General features: G+C 44.6%; 1 pseudogene; it reads right to left on the bottom strand.

Annotated features, from left to right (window-relative positions):
* Positions 1-1,310: 1,310 nt before the first annotated feature.
* On the bottom strand, positions 1,311-3,709 carry LOC107158429 (annotated as a pseudogene).
* Positions 3,710-5,529: the final 1,820 nt, after the last annotated feature.

Raw genomic sequence — 5,529 nt, 5'->3', positions numbered from 1 at the left:
AACACAGGGGACTCCTGTCCCAAAGGCTGTGATTCTGCCCAACAGCAGGAACAGAGGGCTTTTATAAAGGTGATTCAGAGACAATCACCTTTATTAGGGAGGAGAGATCAGGGAGGAGAAGATGAGAAGGTGGGAGAAGAAGATCAGGGAGAAGAAGGTTGGGAAAAAGAAAAAAAAATGTATGTTTCAAAACCGCAGGGATATAGTCAAAGCATCAAATGAATCCCTGTTACAATGATAACACTGAACCTTCTTTTTACTAGGAATTTGGCAAGATGGCAATTTCCAAACCAACTTTCTACAATTCCTACTGACAAATCTAAGAAGAACAGCTGCATTAACCACATTCCTCTATTCTCACACCAAAGGCCCCAGGACAGAGTTCCTAATCTGATCCTACCTAGTCCCTCCAGGCTCACTCAACACTTAAGCTTTTCTCCTACCCCACAACTAAACACTCTCTGCAGCAACAGACCCTAGATGTTCCTGAGGATGCCTATCAGTAAAATACTGGCATTACTGCATCAGCATTGCACTCATAAGCTATATTCCAAGATCACAGCAGGGAGAAGCCCAAAAATGACAAAACTATGAGGACCCCACAAAAACTCAGCTATTCCGGGCTAAATCAATATTTTAATGAAACACACCAGTTTCTAACACAGCCCATCCCAGACAGAATCATTGCTAGAGATATAGAGCAAAAAAGCCTATGAACAACTGCCTAAGGAAGCAGGCTATTACCAATTCTGAGTAAAAGTGCATACAGACATTACAAATTTGGTAGATCTTGTTAGAAATCACAGTTGATGATGACAATTATTCTATATCCTTGGGAACTACCCCAAAAGCAGCACCAAGAAAGGGTGTGATGGAGAGAGAAATGAATTACAGTAGATGGGGTAGAGAGAGAAGATGGGAGGGGAGGGAAGGGGAGGGGGGATAGGAAGGGGATAGGAAAGACAGCAAAATACAACAGACACTAGTATGGCAGTATGTATAAACGTGGATGTGTAACCAATGTGACTCTGCAATCTGTATACGTGGTAAAAATGGGAGTTCATAACCCACTTGAATCAAATTTATGAAATATGATATGTCAAGAGCATTGTAATGTTTTGAACAACCAATGAAAAAAAAAAAAGAAAGAAAGAAAGGGTGTGATGAATGCAGAGAGATCTGTAGCTGGATGTAAAGCCCTTAAATTACTAAGGGACTCTGATAAGAGCTCCTTTCCCTATAATTATGTAGGACCTAAAACACAAGACTATCCACCCATACAATAAGGCAGCTCCTGAGAGACCTTACAGCTTGTGGTCATTAGCCCACCCCCTTGGTAGGCCCACTGGGGGAGAGGGAGTCATATCCACAGCAGAGTCTCCTTGAAGCAGACACTCACAGGGCAGCCCATCCCACTGTCACTGGGGTGGGCCAAACATAGTGTGGAGGGATCCTGGGCATCAGTCACCCATAGGCATAACTCTGGCCTAACATACACAATACTAAACACAGTGTGCTCCAGTATTTTGTGACATGGTGCCCCCTCACTCTGAGGGCCCAGGCTCTTCCTCTGCATAATTAAGGCTTCCAGAAAGTGTTCCACAGCCTCCTGGTGAGCCCCAAGTTTAATGTAGCTGATGCCCAGGTTGTAGTGAGACCAGATATAGCCAGGCTACAGCTCAAGGGCCTCATAGTATGCAGCCATTGCTTCTTCACTCTGGTTTTCATTGGCCAGGGTGGCCCCCAGCTTATTTCAAAGCAAGTAGTCATTGGGACAAACACTGAGGGCAGCAGCAAAATGGTCCATGGCCTTGTCATACTCGCCACTCAGGTTGAAGAGGACTCCTAAGCCACATTGCACATTAGGTCAATGGAAAAATGGCCAGAAACAGCTCTTCCACTTCAAAAAAAGGAATCAGACAACAGAGATCCCAAAATAGGCTTGCTGGGGCCCAGTCCTGCTCCACCAGTCCCTTCTTCACCAGGTGCCATTAGATGGGTATAGGCTGCTGTGTAGCACAATCAGTCTCTCAGTGTTTTCCAGGCCTATGGCTGTGGGGACTCAATGGTGAAGCTCACAGCCAGTGCCGTCAGTGTTGTCCGGTTATCTGGCTTTAGCTCCTGACACCTCCACAATGCATTGATGGCTAAAAGTTCTTGCTCTTTCTCTGCTGAGTAGTACCCAGATAATGCCAAGCTTTCATATGCTTAGAATGCTCTGCTCATTAGCCTCAAAAAGCAGCACAGAATTTGGCAGGTCCCTCTCCTGAAGCCACCATAGCCCTTCTTCAAAAGGCTAAGGGTGATCATGCAGGGGATTATCTTCCTCAAACTGGTACCCCTTATCATACAAAGCAGATGTAAGATCATCATAGTCAGAAAACCAGGAGTGAGCCTCAGCATCCTGTTTTGCCATCTCCTCAACTCTGCCTACAACTTGTCCCAGAAATCAACATCAGACTCTATAGCTGACTTGCCTTGTTCAAACTCCATGTCAAGTGCAGATGTGTTTACTGGTCTTGTGAACTGGTCAAGCCATGCATCTAATGCCTCAGAATTAGCCAATTTGTGGTCATCCTCTTTGGCCACAAAGTCACTGGCTGTGTGCTGCAGATTCTCCTCAGGATGATAATCATCATTCTATATTATCAGTGGTGGCTATTCCCTTAGGCTCCCCCAGCACAGCTTCTCCTCAGACTGCTCTAGATATTCCTCAGCCCAGCATGCAGGGAACACAGACAAGGGGTCTGTAACTTCTGTGATGAATCCTTGGGACCAGTCAATCTCATTAGAATCCTGAGTTACATCCATAACATCTCCAGCTGCAAGAAACTCCTGGGCCCAATTCTCAGATAAGGCCAAGTCTGTCACATCAGGGGCTCTCTAGGGAGCCTGGTAGAAGTTTGACTGGATCTCTTCCAGGAAAGTCATCCATCTTGAAGGTCTAAAGGGCACGGGAAACAAGAGGTGCATTCTGTTTCTGCAGGAATCTCATCTTCAGAGCTTACTCCCAAAGGCTCGGAGACCATCTCAGAGGATGGGGTTCCAGGAGGCACGAAGTCAGACCTTCATCCCTTTTGCCAAAGGGCCTCATCCTGGGTGAAGTAGCTGGCCAGCTTCATGAGCAGGTTGGCATGATTGCCTTTAGCCTCCACCATATCCCACACTGCCAAGGTGACTGACAACTCTCTGATGGACAAAGGATGATTGGAACTGAGGTCCCAAAGACAGACCCTCTCACAACACAGTATATTATCTGGAGGAGGTGAGCAGACATCCATTCCACACAGGCCAGGTGGCCCACCACCAACCACTCTCCACCCCTGTGCCTTGCTGTGGCCCCCATCTCTGCCAGGAGTCTGAAGGGAGCCAGTACACTCCTGGCACTCCCCTCAAAATGTTGCTGAAAGCTCTGTTCTTGCCCCCAAAGCCAATCAGAAAATGGGGACACAATTTTGAGAAAAAGGGAAAAGAAGGCTTATTGCTTTGCTAGCAAAGGAGAAACACAGGGGACTCCTGTCCCGGAGGTTAAGATTCTACTAATCAGCAGAAACAGGGGGCTTTAAAGAAGTGATTCAAATGCTACATTCCACATGATCTGTGTCTGGAGTTGTAATTCACTTGTTAATTTGGGATATAGTCATTTCTGAGATCTTCTGGTGCCATCTCTAAAGTCTGGATTACTTTGTTCCCATGGTGGGAATGTACTCAGAGACCATTAACTTTACCAAGGATGGGGAAGAAAGGTAATCCTGTTTCATTTCAGATTGGGGAGAAGAAGAGACTAGAGAGGAAAAGAAAGGAAGAGAAAACATGTCCATTTTAAAAATAAATTGCATTTTCCATTTCCTCTTCCTGTAATATTTTGCCAAGGATGTTTTGAAGAGATGGTTTTCTAGCTGCAAATTCTTTTAACTTTTGTTNTTATGTAATGTTTTGAACAGCCAACAATAAAAAATTAAAAAAAAAATAAATAAAAAAAAATAAAAATAAATTGCAGTGGCAGTGAAGCAAGGCCTATATTCAAATCATAAACTGGACCACTGTTATAAAAAGCCACTGCCCTCAGTTTAGTCTTCTCCAACAGCTTAAACCACTGGGGGTTGTAAGCACAATTGTGCACAAATAACAGAGACAGGAGATGGGAAGCAAACCTTATATCAGCAAGCTTTCCTTTATTCTGCAGTGAAGTCAATCAGTGAGGCATGGGAGGGCTCATTTTCTGGGTACAGAAATGGCCTGTAGGTTACAGAAGGAGTCTGAATTTTATAGTTTACAATGAGGTTGAATTAATCATTGAAAACCGTGGATGTGTTGTTTGAATAGTAAGGAACCTAGTTATGCATGTTAAAATTTTAACTCAGGAAGGCAGTAATAAAAAGTTTGAAATTTATTGTCACTGGAAAAAGCCCATACTACTCTTTGTTTACTGCTTATTTCCTTCCTCTGGGACCCATTGCTACCTAGAGCTATTTGCTTTTCTCCTTCCAAGATTCATCTGTAATGGGAAAAGGCAAAAGTCCAGGGCCCAGTGTTTCATATTCACCTTCTCCCTTCAGGATCCATTGTGGTTGGGAAGGGGTAAATTTTTGCTTTTTGTGGGGATGTCGGGATGAACCCAGGAAGGGATGAAAGTTTGCTTTTTACCTTGGGGGCCATTTTTACTGGGAAAGAATGTGCTGAGAGAGGTTTAATGTTTGGTTAATGTACTCTTCCTCCCCCAGAGCCACACTGTCTCTACATTTTTTTCTTGGGGACTATCTTATAGGAATATACTTTCCATAATCCTTTAGCGGTCTTGAAACAAGAACAAAGGTCAGGCAGTTAGCATTGATAGAAGGCCAAGTTGGGTTATTTAGGGTTAGGGTTAGGGTTAGAGTTGGGGTTGGGTCAGTAAGATAAAAGCTGATTCAAAAGGAATGGAATGTTAATACCTTCAGGACTTATTTCCCCTCCCCTCAGGTGGCCAAAAAGTCACTTGCCTGGGTGGGGGTGGAGATTGTTCATCCCAGCAGGGACTTATTAATGAGTATCCCCTGGCTGATTCCCTTCTTGTTTTTCTGGACAATGTAAATTAGGAAGAGGTATCCATGAATTGTCCACTTCCCACCATTTTGCTACATGGAAGGAGAGGGCATAAGAAATAGGAAACCTGGAAACTATAAAAGGGACAGGACACTCTCTTCCCATGGATACCCAGGTCTGGGACCTGTTCTCTGGAGAAGTCTCTGTTCTATCCTCTAAATAAAACTTGCTTTCTACACTTGCCTCTCTGTTTCTTTGGTGTTCAATCTTAACATCAGTGGAAATGGAACTCAGCCCTAATTGAGTCAAATCACTGGTAACAGTCTCAGGGGAAGGACAGGCCAACAGCTGTTCCCCTACAAAGGGGCCTGGACACCAGAGGAATACAGGGGACACCTCATCAACCAGACTGAATTGGACATTGGCTGCACAGGGGACTGTGGGAATGCCACGTGGCTGAAAACCCTGCCCCTTGCATCCCTTTAGTCTGGTGAGCACTGTAAC

This window comes from Marmota marmota, unplaced genomic scaffold (assembly GCF_001458135.2).
Source record: "Marmota marmota marmota unplaced genomic scaffold, marMar, whole genome shotgun sequence".
Classification (NCBI taxonomy): Eukaryota; Metazoa; Chordata; class Mammalia; order Rodentia; family Sciuridae; genus Marmota; species Marmota marmota.
This window is presented reverse-complemented; position numbering and strand designations above follow the sequence as displayed.